The sequence below is a fragment of the Chelonoidis abingdonii genome, chromosome 15 (assembly GCF_003597395.2).
Source record: "Chelonoidis abingdonii isolate Lonesome George chromosome 15, CheloAbing_2.0, whole genome shotgun sequence".
Lineage (NCBI taxonomy): Eukaryota > Metazoa > Chordata > Testudines > Testudinidae > Chelonoidis > Chelonoidis abingdonii.
The window spans coordinates 15,742,597-15,762,948 of NC_133783.1; the positions used below are offsets into that span (position 1 = coordinate 15,742,597).

Genomic DNA, 20,352 nt, shown 5'->3' on the forward strand with positions numbered 1-20,352 from the left:
GCCCCAGGATCTTTAAATCTTGAGGCCACGCCCCCCGGTTGAGGCCATGCTGCCCCACTCTGGTCGTATACATATAGTTGAAATCGCGCCTGTTAAATGCGTATAAGTTGTGAGAGACCTGTATCCACTCATTTACGATGTTTTTTAAAGGCATGCAACAAAATAAGCAGGAATACAGGCACTCCATATATCCACATGCAAGTTTCATAAGGTTAGGCATTCCTTTTTGATAATTTTCCAAGCATCTTAATGGCTAACTGTATTAATCGTAAATATTCAGTGCCCTGTACTTCATTTTTCCACATATTCTATTTCCTTTCATATATTCACATTTTCACCTTAAGCTTTTCATCACTATAACAGAACAGTATATTAAAATTAAAAGAAGATGCTAAAGCTAACAAGTTGAATTCAAGATGTTTAACTGAACACTGTCATATTAAAAAGTGGACTTGGAGCAAGTAACTGATACTGCCAAAATCAACTCACATTACACAAGATTTATGAGAAAGAAAATCACTGTACTCTAGTGTCAGGCACATTTTCTGTTAATTAACAATAAGAAACTTGTCAGCATCAATTCCCACTCAGAAGTGTCTTACAAAGTGATATAAACAAAAAATTAAGACTGCCTTCATGGTGGTAAATTAAAAGAAAAAAGTTGAAGAGGATTCAGGATATTCCACCACTGCAGAAAAGGTACAGCCCAATAAAAAAATCAGCAAGTCTGAGTACACTAACTTAGATAGCTCCAAACAACACGAGACTTCAGATTATTACAAAGAATTTGTCCTGCTTTGGCTACTGAATTTAAAAAAAAACAAATTAATAGCTCAGCAGTGATATGCATATTGATTCACTAGATACTTGGAATACCAATGACACTGAAAGTACCCAGAGGTTTGTAATTTGTATCCAGTATTTGGATTTATTTTCCAAATTAAATTTGAGCAACAGATGTCCAATTTAAGTGTAAGAATATAGTTACTAAGAGACATATATTGACATACTATAAAATAAAGGTTAAATATTAGCCAGTAAGTATCCTATGTCCTATGAAGACAAATACAGTAGAACTTCAGAGTTATGAACGCACTAGTCAATCACTCCCCTTATTTGGAACCAGAAGTACACAATCAGGCAGCAGCAGAGACCCAAAACCAAAAAAACACAAAACAATACAGTACTGTGTTAAACTACTAAAAAAAAAAAAAAAGGGGAAAGCAGTATTTTTCTTCTGCATAGTAAAGTTTCAAAGCTGTATTAAGTCAATGTTCAATCGTAAACTTTTGAAGGAACAACCATAACATTTTGTTCTGAGTTACAAACATTTTAGAGTTACGACCAACCTGCATTCCCAAAGTGTTTGCAACTCGGAGGTTCCCTTGTATGCGTTTGACAGACTGTACCACATCACACAGTCATACCAGATTACATGATGCTGTGATAACACAGACTATAAAAATGAATCAGATGCCATTATCATCTTCGGGGCAAAGATCTGATAATTAATAGAAAATTGCCATATACTTAGTCTTATTGTAGGATTGCTCTCCTGCTTGTTACACTGGTTTTAACAGAAAATTCTTTTAAATGCTCAGCATATTTAATCTCTCATATTAAGCAACAAGGTAAAAGAGTTCCTTAACAGGAGGAATTCAAAACAAAAATAGTATTCACAAGATTTCAAATACACATGCATATAGCTCTGTTTGTGTACATATTACATTTGAACCATATTTACAACTAGATTATTCCCTAAATCTATATCAATTTTTGTCCTCTGATTTAGGATACTTTTCTTTTTTTTTTTTTTGGCATCTACTCCAATCTCAACTACGCAACTTTGCAATAGAAAAACAAATGACATGTTTCATGTTCAACGTACTTTGGAATCTAGCAATAGTATATAAATTGAAAAAGGTTACTGTTAAACATAGTTCAAACATAGATTTCTATACTTGTAAATTCAACCTTTTTCACATCCAACACCTGTCCCAGAAAAGGAGGAAAGCTGAAGTAAACTATTTGAATAGGAACTACTCTCCCAAATTTGACTTCTAGATCTGGTACCCAGTCAAGAGGGCAAGCAATAAAAAGGATCAAATGAGGTTGAAGGGATTTACATCTCCCCATGAAGGAATTATTATGAGATGTGGCTAAAACTGATTTGATGTGGCCTTCTAGAACTGCAACAGCCACAATGTTATAAGTCTGTGTGCACCGTCTAATCTAGTTAGATTATCTCTGTGCAGAGATATTACCTTCCATATGTCAAACAATTAAGACTTAACATATTGACAGTCTAGAGGTTGAGAGTAGTTCCCTAGCCAAGACTATATAACCTCACTTCTCCATGCAATTATCAGTTTAGAGAAGAACACAAGTTAATTTATAGCTCGGCTGAGGAGGAAGAATCTTGGTTAAAAATTTGTGTCAGCAAGTAATCACTATCCTTATGAAACAGAGATATTATGGAATAGTAGCACTCTGGCAATACAATATAAAATTCTTAGCAAGGGTAACCAAAAAGGATTAGAATTGTTGTTACTAATTATAAGGAAACATAGCACAGCCAGGCATCCAGCATCTGGGTAAAGACACAAGAAGCTCAAAGGCACAAGATCCTGAACAGAAAACCAGGCCAAAAACAAAGAAAAGCAATTTAAAATAATTTATGTACATAAAGGGATGATTTCAATACCAATCACTGTAAAAAATATTAGTAACTCAGATCTCTGTACAAGGAGTAATATTCATTGTCGGAAGAGGACAGCATATAGAAAAAGCAGCTTTTAAGATGATAAAATAGACCCATCGGGATTTGCTGTTTACACCCAGGTAAGCATTGGTGGGACAATTTAGTCTTTACTCAGCAAAATTCCTGTCACTCCAATAGGATTTTTGCCAATATATAATGGAGTACAGCAGTATATTTACTAGGTTTACAGATGCAGATCTCAGAAGACTATTCAGAGAATAGTTTTTTATGACTGATGAATTCCAGTTTATATTACTAAATACTGAATCTTCACAAAACACACAAACTTGCTCTTTCTTAAAACTTAATGAATAACAAGGTAAAGTAACACTGGCTAGAAAATTTAAAGTCTGGAGAAATGGCATTCGACACTTCCATTTCTGAATCCTATAATACATCTAAATTTTAACATGCATACCGAACTTCAGCCCAGTTGCGGTTCAGTAAATACCATAAACATACAAAAACTATTCAACTGATTTGCAGCCAAAGTCACAACATTTTGTCCTTACATAAAGCAGCTTCCTGAAATCTTTAAATCCAGCATATCATAGCACTGCACGCAACAAAGAAAATACTGACCAACCACCAAAAGTTCTGGAAGCATACATTTCAAACTAAATGACAATCACAAGACACATTGTCACCTAACACTTTGGTCAACTTTAGGTTGGTTAAGTGGTTTGAGGGGAGCAGCCAGAGATAATGGCGCAGGTAATAGTCCCTTTGAATGGAGGAAATATATCTAACATTAATTAGCAATTTACGAGTGACTTCAAACCTCCCTCTAGGGCATTTGGCATTGGCCACTGTCGGTAGACAGATACTGGGCTAGATGGATCTTTGGTCTGACCTGGTATAGCCGTTCTTATGTTCAAGTTCATCTTACACCAGTAGCCCATTCTGCTTTTAACTACCTGTGTCTGACTAGGAAATTGCAACTTTTCCTTTCAGATGTAATCCATGTCGCCATTATCCATGATCTTGTTACCTCAAGATTAGACTATTGCAATGTGCTCTTCACGGGGCTATCTGAAATCATTTTGAGGCTGAAGCTGAGGCAGAATGCAGGTGCATCTTGCTGGGAGCATATGAAACCAGTGCTCTAGGATCTGCACTAGCTACCTGCTGTTCTATAGGTGGAGTTTATGGGGTTAGACAGGTTGGTTATGCCTATAATGCCCCCAAAAGCCTGAGACAAGCTGAGACAAGCTGACCCAAGGGATCATCTGTCTCCATGCTGTACTGCCACAGTTGATTCAGCAGAGACACTCAAGCTGGATTCTCCTCATTATAAAAGAGAGGAGACAGATGACCTCTTGAGGTTCCTTCTAGCCCTACGTTTCTATGATTCTCTGTGTGGGCTCAGACTCTGGAACCTGTTTCCTCACCTAGATCTGATATAGTCAATCTGGTGACTTTCCAGGCATGTTGCAAACAACATCTGATAGATTTTTGGAGAGGGCTCAAAGTATGCTTCCCAGAGGCATGAGAAATAGAAAGGCGTTTCAGTAGGCTGGATGACTGAGTTCTCACTGAAATGATTATTTGAATGCTGCTGGGGTTTTAATGTGTTATTAATGATGTTTTGGAGCATCTAGATTATTGAACAGCCATCTTTTTTATTATATAAATTTAAGTTACAATTATAACAAAGGCTATACTGGGTAATGGACAAGGTGCTAGGGCTTTACTTAAAGTGATATTCAAGCCTGAACTCCTACTATGGGTATAGTTTCTGTATTGTTTCTCAGCAAAGCAATATTTAAACACAAAAGCATACACACTATTGGAACACATTTCACGTAATGGTATGACATTCCCTACAGTAAACTCAACTAGAACTTCTACCATCCAGTTTAGCTCAAAGCCACTGAAGTTTAAGATCAGGCCACATAAAATAGGATAGCTCTCCAAACCATGAAAGTTCCATTCTCCCCACCAAACCTTAACTATTTCATTTAATTTGTTTAAATACAGATATATTTCAAAATAAAGAAGTAAGGATAGGATGAGCACAGAATGTTTCCAACAGGTCAAATAACCAACCACTGAGTGTAAAGTTGTATAGAAAATATGGCAGAAGCTCATAAAAAGTAGGCCAATATTTTCAAAGACAGAAACCCAAAGTTAAGCTTCTAAACCAGGGGTCGGCAACCTCTGGCAAGCGGCTCCCCAGGGTAAGTACCCCAGCGGGCCAGGCCAGTTTGTTATCTGCCGCATCAGCAGGTTCAGCTGACCGTGGCTCCCACTGGCCGTGGTTCGCCGGCCCAGGCCAATGGGGGCGGCAGGAAGCCGCAGTCACATATCCCTCGCCCGTGTTGCTTTCCACCACAAAACTTTCTATACAACTTTATACTCAGTGGTACTTACCCTGGCGAGCTGCATGCCAGAGGTTGCCGACCCCTGTTCTAAACCCATATTTAGACATCTATGTAGCCAGAATTTCTGGATGGCTGAGCACCCAACAGCTCCCACTAACCTCACTCATCTAATCTGTGTGTCTAAATATAGCTTTAGGAGCCTAACTTTAGGCTATTATTGAAAATGTTGGGCAGTTTTCTCTTCATAAATTATTATTGTGGGAACTCACTTGCATGTTCATGTCTCATACCTGTAAAAAGTTTGCCTTTGATGTGCTTGCGTGCATTACACATAAAAACCTACTGCATTTCAATGTCAAACATTCTCAGCTCTAATCCATCTTCCTCACTACCTCAATCAATTCTGAATGGGAAAGGAGAAAAGAGGATACCCTAGACTGCTTTTAAAACACACACACAAAGTGCCCTTTAATTTCATGTTGCATTCGGTCATAGAAGTACCACATTATAGTATTTTCCAAAGATCCCTTTAAATGGGAACATTTGTTCCTAACTCTTACAATTAATGAGATCCTCTAAATATAGGAGAGTTGAAAAAGGTGACTTAAAAGTCATTTAATGACTGGCTGCTGAAAATGAAGCCACAAAAAACAAACATCCTCTTCACAGACCCACAGCTGAAATGTAACAAGATACCATTCTTTCACAGACAAGCTATGTGTAACTTTAACCAGTGTTGGCAAAATTTACACCAGGTGTCAGCCATCAAATTACTTTTTTAAAAATAAGATTAAGTTGTAATTCAAATTTTACTTTAAGTTAAGGAGAATCCGATATACCAAACTGTTTTATTTTCCACACCAACTATTTCCATTTTAGATGCTTTTCATGTTTTAATGACAAATTTACCAGTTACCAAAGTTTATATAAGAAATTGATCCCACATTCTGTTTTCTCACATATTATAACTCTCCTCATATTTGGCCTTGTCTACATTAGTCTTCCCTTAAAAAGTAATCCACCACTGGTGGCTATACAAGGAGTTCTAGTCCTGGCAAGGCAGCCCATCAGAGTGTATTTTGAGTGTAGTCAAAATACCAACGGCCTATCTATGCTAGTGCTCCCTCTTTAGCCAGCACTGATGGAGCTGTGTCAAAGGTAGCAATGGTGGAAAATGTTACGGTGGTGGTGCAGTGTAGATAGCCTTTGACACTACTTTAGAATCATGTTTGATTTGTGGAATCAATTTCCATGACAAATGTGATATCTTAAATACAGGATTATTTCTCCTGCCTTAGATCCCACAGCGAAGTACTTTATTAAGTAAGTATCTTCAGTAAGAGACTACACCCAAAGATACTACACCTCTACCCTGATATAATGCGACCCGATGTACCATGAATTCAGATATAACGTGGTAAAGCAGCGCTCCATGGAGGCGGGCTGCGTGCTCCAGCGGATCAAAACAAGTTCGATATAATGCGGATTCACCTATAACACGGTAAGAGTTTTTGTCTCCCGAGGACAGAGTTATATTGGGGTAGAGGTGTACTAAAATTATTTTGTGTAAGTATTTTGGAGGGTATTCTTGTTTGCTCTTGCAAGAGAGTTTAAAGAAAGTATTCAGGGTCTCTGTTCAGAGTCTGTATGGGACAGTTAGGTGGGTTAGTAAAAAGGGATGGATGTAGTGTTTTCAGTTTTTCACTCCATGCATCTGAATAAGTGAGCTTTTTACCCACCAAAGCTTATGCCCAAATAAATCTTTTAGTTTTTAAGGTGCCACTGGACTCCTTGTTCTTAGTGTGCTGATGATATCTAACTGTATCTCTATCTCATCCAACTCAGACAATGCAGCTCAGCACCTCAGCTATGGTCTAGTTGAGATTGTGGCATGCATAGAGTGAGCTGGCTGAAATAATGATGGTGGATTGGGGAAAGCAGGGAGGAGGAGAGAGTGGAGGGAGTATCAGTCCCTTTGACTGAAGGAGCACCTCTGCCATTAGTTACTAGGATTCAGTCTAGGAGTTATTCTAGACTGCTGCTCAGCAATCACATTACAACACTGTCTGCTATTTACCATGTACATCTAGCTAGGAGGTTAAGACTTTTCCCTTCAGACGTGGACCCTGACACAGTTATCCATGCCTTTGTTACCTCCAAACAAGACTACTGACATGCACTTAAGATGAGGCTATACCTTAAAACCATCCAGCAGCTCACTTACTGAGCAGGGCATCTCATTGGGAGCATGACACGAGTGCTCTAATATCTGCACTGGCTGCTCACAGTTCTTCTGATGGAGTTTAAAGTTTTGAATATGACCTATAGAAACCCAAATAGCCGGCGACCAACCTACCTACCTGAGAGCTTGCATCTTTTCTCTCTCTCTCCCCCCTCCACCTCTCCTTCATCTGTGATCAACAGAAATGCTCAAGCTGTTATGAGAGACAGGAGGCTGCTGGCAGGACATTCTCTGTAAGGGCTCCAGAACTCTGGAACTTGTACTGCCCTTGGCCCAAAATAACTTGAATTTGGGGACCTTCTGGGCAAACTGCAAAAGACTTCTGTTCGACAGGGTTTTTGGAGAGGGCGAAAGGTATGCTTCCCAAAACCATGAAGGGGTGTGTCAGAAACATACAGCTAAGGGTAGCATAAAATTCCTCCTTTACTTGTAAGGGTTTAAGAAGTTCAAATAACCTGACTGGCACCTGACCAAAAGGACCAATAAGGAAAGAAGATACTTTCAAATCTGGGGGCGGAGTTTTTATTTATGCTCTCTCAGGACAGGGAGAGGGACCAAGCAGGAAAAAAACCTCTCTTAAAACCCTACCTGAAATAAGCATCTAAGATTACAAAAATTGTAAGTAAAGCAAAGAAATGCATTAGATTATCTTTTCTTTAATGTGTGAATTTTCCCTATGCTAAAAGGGAGGTTTATTCCTGCTTTTTGTAACTTTGAAGTTGAGCCTAGAGGGGAATCCTCAGTGTTTTAAATCTTATTACCTGTAAAATTACCTTCCATCCTGATTTTACAGAGGTGCTTCTTTTATTTTTTTCTTTATTATAAAGTTCTTCTTTTAAGAACCTGATTAGGTTTTAGTGTCCTAAAAACCCAAGGGTCTGGTCTGTGCTCACTTGGTTAACCTATTGGTTGGTATATTATTCTCAAGCCTGCTCAAGGAAGAGGGTGAAAGGACTTGGGGGGATATTTTGGGGAAATATGAACTCCCAGTGGTCTTTTTCCTGAATCTTTGTCTAACTCACTTGGTGGTGCCAGGAATAGCATCCAAGGACAAGGAAGGGATTTGTGCCTTGGGAAAGTTTTTAACTTAAGCTGGTAAACATAAGCTTAGAGGGTCTTTCATGCAGGTCCCCACATCTGTACCCCAGAGTTCAGAGTGGGGAGGGATCCTTGACATGGTGGCAGCGCAGTGGAATCATTTTGAACCAGAAGCACAGACCTCAGGATTTTAAAAACATTTTTTCTTTCGGCTGATTGAAAACCAGGGTAGCGTTTTTTTGTTTTTGTTTTTAAAAGGACACTTTAAAAGCAGCTGGAGTCTTTTTTTCTTTGCCTAGATCCAGAGGAGTTAAGTTACAGCAAGGGAATTCACAAGCTAAAACAAAAGATATGGTAATCTAACACATTTCCTTGCTTTACTTACAATTTTTGTAATCTTAGATGCTTATTTCAGGTAGGGTTTTACGAGAGATTTTTTTCCTGCCTGTTCCCTCTCTCTGTCAGAAGAGAGCACAAGCAAAACCTCCCCCCCCAGATTTGAAAGTATCTTCTTTCCTTATTGATACTTTTGGTCAGGTGCCAACCAGGTTATTTGAGCTTCTTAACCCCTTACAGGTAAAGGAGAGATTTTATGCTACCCTTAGCTGTATGTTTATAACAGGGTGGGGAAAAAAAAATTGTAAGCTGACTGGTTGAATTCTCTTTTTGCAAATGATTATTTTAATGCTGCTGGGGTTTTATTGTAGTATTAATTAATTATGTGCTAAGCTGTCCAGTGTTTTGTATAGGCATCTTTTTATTATTTAAATTGAAATAAAATAAAGTATGCATTTTAGCCTCCGAACTACAGAAAGCACCACTAGTTATTTGATATCCTTACCATCCTTTTTGGCAAAGGGTCACCCAATGTAAACCTAACATGGATAGCTTTTTTTTGTTAAAAAGACAGCCCTGTTGATTACACTTCAGCATATTGACAGTATCACAGTAGAATATGCAATAAATTTATCCACTGAATAAAATTAAGGTTATTTCCAGAGATATGAACTCTAGACATCTTATGCAAACAAGTTTTATTATTCAGACAGCATGATTTTTGCAAGATGCTTCTGGTTCTACAGAAGTTCTGTCACCTCTTCACTGTCAGTGGCAAATTCTAAGTATCTTAATCATTTAAAAAGGATATAGCCAGATTTGAAAGTATTAGGCCCCATTCTTGAAAATAATTACACACGTGTAATTCCATTACACTTGGACTATTCATGAGCATAAAGTTACTAAAGTGTGATTTGGCCAGACTGAGGGGAGATTCTGGGGGAGAAAAGATGGTAACTACATTACTAACTCCTTAGATAAATAGAGTTTCTTTTTTAAAAAAATCAAGATTTAATAAAAGACAAAAATAGAAATTTTCCAAAGTAAAAATATTCCCATTATTTGTTCAAAGTAGTTTTTCACCTGTATTTACAAAACAATACCCTATAATGATGGCAGACAGAACACTGGGAACCTAATAATGAAACTGACTATGAACAAAATGAAATTGACTAACCAATTTTTATTATCTACCCTGACAGAGCAAAGGATGAAAAAGAGCCTAACAATGGTTTTAAGTTCTTTACATTAATAATAACCAAACCGATCCATATTTAGGTGCCTAACTTTAGGCATTCACTTTTGCAATATTTAGCCCATGTTTAAAATATATCAATTCTACCTTCACAAAATTCATTACATTTTACAATTGTTTAGATTTTGAATTCCTTTCAGTTTCAAGGGAGTTTATTAGTTTCACTTTTGCTTATAAAAGTTACTTTTTTGGTTCTCAAACACTATCATAACACTGAACTTTGGAGTGTCAAGTACTAGAGAAGAATGTTTTTTAAAACCGTTTCTATTGGAATTTACAAACATTTCCATGGTCTGTATTGGGTTTTGGTTCTATAAAAATGGACCAGAATAAAAGCATACATTTTGCACCAGAATTATTATTAGTAGTAGTAGCAGCAGCAGCATTTTTACCACTGTATTTAAAAAAAATAAATACACCTCTACCGCAATATAACGCTGTCCTTGGGAGCCAAAAAATCTTACCACGTTATAGGTGAAACCGTGTTATATTGAACTTGCTTTGATCCATCGAAGTGCGCAGCCTCCCATCCCCCCCCCGAGTACTGCTTTACCGCATTATATTCAAATTCATGTTATATTGGATGGCGTTATATTGAGGTAGCAGTGTAATTTAAAAAAAAAAAAAAAGCATCTAGCCTAGACTCCAGTTCACACACAACATGAAAATACGTGGATTGGTGCTTAAGCTCTTACCAACAAGCTGACCCATGAAAGTGGACCTCTATGACTGCATGGGAGATCTACTGGCTTCAACAGGAGTCTTTCCACAAAAATATGTTTGAGGCCAATTTAAACAATGAACCATACATCAAATGCATTCTTTTCAACCCCTGACAAATTGAAGCTGGGGAACTAACAACCGAGTTCAGCGTTTGTTTTCAAAAAACAAAAAAACCTTTACAAAACTAATTCCAACTTCAAAGACTAAGTTTCACTCCCTTTTCTATGACGAGCAGCCTTCTAATATTCTAATTGCCACTGACTTTTTTTTTTTTAAATCTACACACCCATTGTAGACAATGAGTAAAATATTTTTAGTTCTCTCATTATGGGAAGAGATGAGAAAATGTTGTTTGTTAAGTGTTAAATATAAATTTTACATAGTGATGTAGGCAAGCAGCCACCTCAAGTACTGGTCCACGTATCTGTCATGTTTTAGTCTTCCCCTCCTTAACTTATGTCTGCATTGGATACTAGTATACTGCTATAGCATTGTTCCCATTCAGTTTTGCAATCTTTGGCCTGTTCTACATTACAGAGCTAGGTCAACATAAGGCAACTTACAGTGACCTAACTATGTCAGTGTCTACACTAAAATGGTGCTCCCACCGATGTAAGCCACCCACTACATCGGCCTCATAATTCCACTTGTGCAAAAGGCATAGCACTTAGGTCAATGTAGTTAGGGTGACACAATGTAGACACTTCATTACTCACATCACCTGCTGGCAGCCCAGAGGCCCCCTCCCCCGCCCAGCCAGGCCTGGCAGTCCAGAGCCCTGCCACCAACTCCTGATGAGGAACTGGGGGGGCAGAAGGAGAACCCAAGCCCAGCCACTGCCCAAACTGGGCTCTCCTTCCCCTTCCTCCCCTCTCCCCCACCCAATCCCTCACTGGGAGGCATCTGGGCTCTCCTTCTCCCCTCCTCCCCATGAGGCTGCAGCAGAACTCCAGGCCATCAGCCCAGCAGCAGGGCTCCTGGTGAGAGTGCCCCCCCGCTCCCTGCCCTAGGGCTGACAGCCCAAGTTATGAGCCCAGCACAGGGTTCAATTTCACAGCAGGGAGCCTACCCACAGTGAAAGTGACATTCAAAAATCAGAGAGGAAATATGAAATAATAGCAGCTGTAAAACTGACAGGCATGTCAATTTCACTGCTGGTAGGCTCCCTGCTATGAAATTGAGCCCTTGCCTGGCTCACAGCTGGGGCCATCAGTGTCCCACACTCCAGCTGTCAGTGCCTCACAATGCCCCACTTCAGTCAGTGAAAGCACTCCTGGTGAGGACACACCCCACCAGAAGAAGGAGCATAATGTAGACACAACTGCTGATTTAATTACTGCAGAAGCTGAAGGTCAACCTAATTTTGTAAAGTAGACAAGCCCTCAGTTTGAAGACAGAGTCTGAGCTGCTCAAAATCAAGGTTAGGGTTTGATCTTGCCTAACTTCATTGGCACATTAAAGTACATTTGACTGAATATGAAGTTACAGGAGGCAATGGGTCATACAGGCAAAGCCTTACCCTGGTTAATGGAACGTGAACTTACTTCTTTCAAAAAACCATTTTCCTGCTATTGTTACAAACAACCCCTAGAGTAAAACCGAAAAACAGAGAAAAAGATTATCTATTTTTTCAGGTTTACTTCAGGCATATGCATTTCCCATGTTAGACCCCAACTCTACAAAGACTCACACTTTGCACAGATTCTTTTCCTTCAGCAGGGCCTTAACTAGCAGTTTCCCCTGCTGTTTCTGTAGGTGTTACTCAGAAACAGAAAAAAGTCATCATCCTGCTACATTTGCCCCCGAAGGATGCCCCACACAGGCATGGTGACCCTGGTGTAGATCCCTGCAGCCCATGACAGCCACACCTGTAGCACAGCAGTGAACCCTGCAGCAGCTGATGGCTTTGCAAGTGACATTCAGACAAGACGAAAGGTTAAGGCTTCGCCTTGTTATTAACGTATCATGCAGGGAGAGCCTCCCCCTTCCCCGGGCGGCTCATGTTTTTCATGACACATCCCCCCGGCCTAGGAGCCTGGTGATGCTGCAGCATCCTCTGCACAGCCAGCAAATCACAGCCAAGTCCCAACCCACCCAGGCACCACTAGATGGGGTAGCTGCATCTACAGCAGGACGCCCGACCAAGGGGTGGGGAAGAGACCTCCAGCCGCGCAGCCCAAGGGAGGCGTCTAGCCCCGCAGCCCGGAGGAAGGGTTTAGCCCCCCGGTACTCTCGGCCTAGGGGAGAGGGGTCATGCTGCACTGGCCGCCGCACTCACCGCAAGGTTGGGATAGGATGGGGTGGAGAGTCTCTTCGGTTTCCTCCTACGGGGCCCGGGCTCTGCGTCCCGCTGTCTCGGATGAATGCCGGCAGCCGGCGGCCCCTGGCAGCTAAGGGGTGAGATGGGCAGGGCTCCGCGCGCACCCGGCCAGCGTCCTGCGCTCTGGCCCCTCCCCCGCCCCGGCGCACACGCCCCGGAAATCAGACCAGGCTCCGACGCCGGTGCTGACAGCTGAGAATGAGGTAAGCGCCTGCTCCTGCGCACGCGCAGCCGCTGCCGGAAGCAGCGTGCGCGCGCCCGTCCTACTCCATCCTCTCCCTCGTGCCGCCGGTGCGCGCGCCGTTCTTTCAACGGCTTTTCCCGCGTGCCCTGTCTCAAAGCTGCGCTAGGAGAAGGAGTGTGTGGCTAGGCCAGGTCTCTCCGTAGGGGCGGGGGCGGTCTGCATTGGACACACACCCGACCGCAGCATGCGGATGGTTGCGGGGGGCACGCCCTGCTCCTAGCGGGGAGTTGAACAGCCGGGGTGGCACACCCGTGCTCGCCCACGAAGCCGGCTTGTCAGTTTCTTGGCGCGCCCATTGCTGTGCCGGCTCTTCATCGGTTTAGTGCCAAGCCTGGTTCGGCCGCCTTGCCCTTGCCGCGCCCAGCCAGCTCCGTCTCTGCACTTCTTAATCGTAGTTCCTGGACTTTGCTGGCTTTTGGCCTCTGCAAACTGGAGGACCAATGGGATTTCAATCTCTAGGCAGCCTAGAAGGACCTCTCATTGGGTTTTTGTTTAGATATTTCTACATTTTCACCTCCATGCTTTGCCTAAGTGCCTGTGTTTACCTCAGTTCAGGCCTGTGATTCAGCAACTATACCTCAGTGGTTGGTTTTTGTCATCAGTATCTGTATTTCAGTGCTTTTGCAATTTATTTATTCGTTTATATGCACTGTCTCAGTTTTATCTGTGGTTTTGGAGTACCAAAGTGTTTCATTCTTAGTATCTTACTTTTCTGCATGTCAATTTCTTCATACCCTCCGGAAGAAGAAAGACTACTGGGAAGCTTTGAGGTGTGTCCATGTAGAAGAAAAACATGCTTATAATTGATGAGCACATTTGCTGCAATCTCTGCCTAGAAGTTGAACACACTGCACAAGAATGTCAGAGCTGTTTGTAGATGTTAGTCCAGCTATTGGGAATGTCTCCAGCCAGGGCTGTCTGAGCTATTTTTACAGTGGAGGTGCTGAGAGACATTGAACCAAACCCTGTATATAATGGGAACTGCTTCAAGCCAGGGTGTGTGGCAGCACTTCTAGTTCCAGCACCTATGCCTCCAGGTTCTCCTGGAAACAATCCCTGAAAATACCAGTTATTCTGGCATGAGGCCAGCCCAAAGTCCTTCCAAAAAAAAAAAAAAACACTTGAAGCACTTATATATCACTTATTGTCATAGTTTGAGTGCCTCTGAAACATTAATAAATTTAACCTCATCTCAGAAGCATGATTACCCCCATGATGTAGTGGGGAAAAATGAAGCAAGAGGGAGTGTCATTTAGCAAAGTCACAAAGATAACAAATCCAGGAAATAATCCCAAATTTCCTGACACCTAGCCCATTGCCTCACCCACAAGACCATTCTTCCCTTGAGTCAATGTCAACCACTAAAAGCATAAGGACTCAGCAAACCTACTACCTGCATCAGAATAAACTTAGTTTTCCCCAATATGTTTAGTAAAGCAGATTTACTGTCTCCACTAAAGCATTCTGCATCATTCCCTTCACACACAGGAGAGCATGGACTACTACTTTGTGAAAGAGAGAAGGTGTTTTATGCCATGCACTTCCTGAAAATCAAAAAGACAAAAAGATTCTGGCCCATCCTGGATCTCAACCTGAGTTAGTATTAAATCAAGGAAAATATGGCTACCCTACAAAACAAAATATCTTTTCTAGAAATAGGTGACTGGCTAAGCACTCTGGACTTTGCTGATATATAAAAATAATTACATCCCAATCAGCAGTAGTGTTTCTGGGTCATTCTAGCTGAGTGTCCTGCTATGCTCTCTGCACATGTGCAGAAACAAAGAGTATACAGTTAAAATCCATGTCTCCTTCCCACTGCTGCTCTCTTTTTCTCGGACCAAACAAAGTCAAATACTGCAGTATAAAGCATGTTGATTATATGAGGAGCAGATTTGTTGTCTTCTCTCAATTTCCTGTAGGGGCTTCACTGCAGTTGAGGTAGTTCAATTAGCTATTCACAGATCAACACCTAAACAAAATAAATTATTTCAAAAGTTTAACTAGAAACTATTCAAGTTCTGTAGTCTTAATCTGATTTTTTTAAAATCAAAATTAGGTCCAATTTCATCAAATATTTAAGATCTGGATCAAAGACCCTTAACTATAGAAAAAATGGGAAAATTCTAAGAGAAGGGATAATAAAGCACAAGTGCAAAATGGGAGTACTAAGAGCCTAGTTCAAAGGCTACTGAAGTCAATGTTAAAGCTGCTATTGACTTCAGTAGAGTAAAAGTTCTAGATCTCTAGCAAGATTAATGAAAAATAATGTTTTGGTACATGAGAAAATTTTGTGTATGGAAAATTTTGGAGTACAAGAATATTAGTTATTCCAAAATTTTTGGCAGTGTCTGTAAGAATTTTCTCTTTATTGAATTCCCTTGCAAAATTTGACCTCTTGTTACATATTCTAAAAATATTTCATACGCTACTCAAATCTCTTTCTCCTTCACCTTGCCCCATCAGTGCAGTTTGGCAGTTCTTGTTCCTCATCAAGCATTTTTGTCAAGTACATCTTCTAAGCTGAAACCAACTTTCTTCAAGTCTTCCTTCAATTTCCTGAACCACCTTTTTCTAGGTCTTCCTCATGGTCTTTGTTCTCTGACTACTAGCTCTTGTACTCTGTGGCCAACATATCCCACATCGCATTGTCTCACATGACCCAGCCATCTCAGCTAATACTCCCTCAGCTTTTCCATGACGGGACCTGCCTCCATCATGGGTCATACTGTTTCACTGCATAGTCTGTCAGCTCTTGTCTTAACCAACATCCACCTGCACATTCTTATTTTGGTAGTGGATGTAGTTGCTCTTCTGTCTTCCTCATTGGCCAGCATTCTGACCCTTATGTCGTGGCTGGCCTAATCGTGAACTTATACACTTTGCTCTTTGGTTTACATGGTATATTCTTATAGTATAAAATTCCCATCAGTTCCTCTGTTTACACCAAGCACTCTTCATTTGCTCCTGACATCCACATCTACGTTTCCCTGACTCAACATTGAATCAAGATATTTAAATTAGGGCTGTCAATTAAATACAGTTAACTCACGCGATTAACTCAAAAAAAGTAATCGTGATTTTGAAAATTAATCATACTTTTAATCATAGTTTCAATCACACTGTTAAACAATAGAATACCAATTTAAATTTATTAAATATTTTGGATGTTTTTCTACATTTTCAAATATATTGATTTCAATTAAAACACAGAATACAAACTGTGTACTGGTCACTTTATATTATTTTTATTACAAATACTTGTATTGTAAAAATGATAAACAAAAGAAATAGTATTTTTCAGTTCACTCATGCAGGTACTGTAATGCAATCTCTTTATCATGCTAATGCAACTTACAAAATTAGATTTATTTGTTACATAACTGCACTCAAAAACAAAACAATGTAAAACTTTAGAGCCTACGAATCCACTCAGTCCTGCATCTTGTTCAGCCAATTGCTACGAAAAACAAATTTGTTTACATTTACAGGAGAGAATGTTGCACACTAATTATTTACAGTCTCACCAGAACGTGAGAACAGTTCGCATGGCACTTTTGTAGCCAGCATTGCAAGGTAGTTATGTGCCAGGTATGCAAAACATTCATATGCCCCTTCATGCTTCATCCGCCATTCCAGGGGACGTGCTTCCATGCTGATGATGCTTGGTAAAAAAATAATGCATTAATTAAATTTGTGACTGAACTCCTTGCTGGAGAATTGTATGTCTCTAGCTCTGTTACCGGCATTCTGCCATATATTTCATGTTACGGAAGTCTCGGATGATGACCCAGCACATGTTGTTCGTTTTAAGAATACTTTCACTGAGATTTGACAAAACGCAGAGAAGGTACCAATGTGAAATTTCTAAAGATAGCTACTGCACTCAACCCAAGACTGAACAACCTGAAGTGCCTTTCAAAATCTGAGAGGGACGAGGTAGGGAGCCCGCTTTCAGAACTATTAAAAGAGCAACACTCCAGTGCAGAAAATACAGAACCCAAACCAGCAAAAAAGAAACTCAACCTTCTGCTGGTGGCATCTGACTTAGATAACGAAAATGAACACACGTCAGTCTGCATTGCTTTGGATGGTTTTCGAGCAGAACCAGTCGTCATCATGGGCGCATATCCCCTGGAATGGTGGTTGAAGCATGTGCAACTGGCATGTAAATATCTTGTGATGCCAGCTACGACAGTGCCATGAGAACGTCTGTTCTCACTTTCAGGTGACACTGTACACAAGAAGCAGGCAGCCTAATCTCCTGCAAATGTAAACAAACCTGTTTGTCTGAGTGACTGGCTGAACAAGAAGTAGGACTGAATGGACTGGCAAGCTCTAAAATTTGTCATTGTTTTATTTTTGAATGCAGTATTTTTATAATAATTCTATATTTGTAAGTTTAACTTTCATGATAAAGAGATTGCATTACAGTACTGATATTAGGTGAATTGAAAAAGTTTTACGTTTTATTTTTGAATGCAGTTATTTTTTGTACATAATTCTACATTTGTAAGTTCAACTTTAATGATAAAGAGCATGTACTACAGTACTTGTATTAGGTGAATTTAAAATACTATTTCTTTTGTCTTTTTACAGTGTGAACACTTGTAATAAAAATAAATATAAAGTGAGCACTGTATACTTTGTATTCTGTGTTGTAATTGAAATCAATATATTTGAAAATGTAGAAAACATCCAAAAATATTTAAATAAATGGTATTCTATTATTGTTCAACAGTGCAATTAATCATGATTAATTCTTTTAATTGCTTGACAGTCCTAATTTTTATCATATTTTATACATCAAAATTGACTAATAAGTTTGAGGTCAGGAACTGGCTTTATCAAACCAAAATTAATCTAGTATGTCTCTGTATTTAAAGCATTTAAAAATATGATGTGGAGAAATCATTCAGTAATGCAATAGTAAAGAATTGCTTAGCTTTGCTTTTGAAAAAAAAAACTGATGCACAAATTAGGAAGAAGAGAAAAGTTGCCTGGAATTCAACAAAAATCACTGAATAGTTCAATAAAAACATTCAAATGTATAAGTCAGTAAAAAAAAAAAGGTCTATCTCAGTGTAATCAGTGTTACATGGAATCCGACTGTAAATAAATCACAACCCAAACTTATTGATGTGTGGCATTTTTAATTTGTTAGTAGTTTTGTTAATGAACTATCCTTTAATAGTACAATCTTTGTATGTGTTTAAAAAGACGGAGTACTCTTTTTTTGTCTGTTCAAAAAGCCATTTCTAATTGTGTCACTATTGTTTTTACTATGTGATTATAGATTTTTAATCCTATGGTTTTCACAGGCAGTAATCTCCCTGTAATCAGCATAGAATGCCTACAACAATGCAGCAGCATATAGCAATATATGCCTCTTATAAGCACATTGTATTTAGTTCAATGGCAAGCAGTAATTTTATTTTTTTTAGTTTTAGATAAACTGATTAAAGTTCAGCATTCATATTAGCATTCATCCATAGAGAGGAATTGTCACCATCACTAAGTTGTTACAAATGAAGGAACAGAAATTATCCCTTTGAGGCTTGTTTTTTAAAAATATGTTTAGTGCTGATGAAAAGTGTTTGACTAAGAGCTTTGTAGTCTGAAGTTCTTTATATGACATGGTCACAGAACAGGTACAACATGGGGATTACAGCTGTTCATGCTTCCCTGCATTGTCCCACTAATAAGTCTCAAACCTAACTTGAACTGGAAAGAGAGAGGTGGCAATTTGACTCCATTCACATTCAGTGTTTATTCTCTCTGCTGGGACTGACAATAAAACTGCTAGTTGTAACAATGGTTTAATTATAAGATGTCCCATCAAAACTCTCATAGGCCTGCATTCTCACACAAGTGTAGTCTTTCTGGCAATCTAGACCTGCACTTCATATATGTACCTTCTGCTTTCTAAATAGTCTTTCTTGGAATATTTAAGTAGTATATCAAACTTTATGAACTAACAGTTTGGCTTCCTTAGCTATTATTCCCTCTCAAAATGGCTAGTAAGTTAAACACTCAGATAGTATGGTGATGGACATTATAAAAAGCCTTGGTTAGATAGATTTTGTAGAAAGTCAAATATGCCATTACTAGGGGAGTTTGCCTGACTAAGGACAGTAGGATTGGGGCCTAGGCAATCATATGAAAAAGGACATTATGTAGTTACTAGGGCTGTCAAGGGATTAAAAAAATTAGTCATGATTAATTTTGCGATTAAAAAAGTTAATCATGATTAATCACATGATTAATTCCACTGCTACACAATAATAGAATACCTTTTATTTACATATTTTTGGATATTTTCTACATTTTCAAATATATTGATTTAAATTACAACACAGAATACAAAGTGCTCAATTTATATTATTATTTTTATTACAAATATTTGAACTGTAAAAAGCAAAATAAATAGTATTTTTCAGTTCATCTAATACAAGTACTGTAGTGCAATCTCTTTATCATTAAAGTTGAACTTACAAATGTAGAATTATGTACAGAAAATAACTGCATTCAAAATTAAAACAATGTAAAATTTTAGGGCCTACAAGTCCACTCAGTCCTATTTCATTTTTGAAGGGTTGGTGGTTTGAGTTCTGTAGTTTCTGCATCAGAGTGTTGCTCTTTTAATATTTCTGAAAGCATGTTCCACATCTTTTCCCTCTCAGATTTCAGGCATTTCAGATTCTTAAACTAAAAATAAAGCAATGTCATAAGGGATTGTCCTGGAATGTTGTTGTCGTCCTTTCTCCTGCACCACATTGACTACAAGGGAGTTTGGAGTAGGATGAGAAAACAAGATTCCATATCCTTAGCAGGGACATAGAACTTCTTGTCTGCTCATTTGCAGGTAGGTGTTATAATGATAATGGGGTCTGCTAGATTACCTTGGCTGGGTCCAACAAGGCCTTGTTGATTGAGAGTGCGAACTTTGCCAATGTGGGGGACTGTACAATGTCAAACTGTTGTGTTGTTGCTCTCTAACTTCCTCCAGGGTGCTTTGGAGAGAATCTGCAATCTTGCGGAACAGTTCTTGAAACTGTTTAAAATCATCTGCCGATGTTGAAGGTGATGGCATTATGGCCTCATCAGGG

At 39.3% G+C, this 20,352-nt stretch overlaps 1 protein-coding gene and 1 long non-coding RNA gene across 2 annotated transcripts in view; one reads left to right on the top strand and one right to left on the bottom strand.

Annotated features, from left to right (window-relative positions):
• Nucleotides 1–13,115, bottom strand: part of CCSER2 (coiled-coil serine rich protein 2) — a 126,989-nt gene extending 113,874 nt beyond the window's left edge. Inside the window, exon 1 of the mRNA XM_032796649.1 lies at nt 12,958–13,115. The gene's annotated coding sequence lies outside the window, so the exon portion shown is untranslated. The remainder of the gene's footprint in view (nt 1–12,957) is intronic.
• An 18-nt stretch (nt 13,116–13,133) lies between these two features.
• Nucleotides 13,134–20,352, top strand: part of LOC142047793 (uncharacterized) — a 42,512-nt gene continuing 35,293 nt past the window's right edge. Inside the window, exon 1 of the long non-coding RNA XR_012657042.1 lies at nt 13,134–13,202. This is a non-coding gene — a long non-coding RNA (uncharacterized LOC142047793). The remainder of the gene's footprint in view (nt 13,203–20,352) is intronic.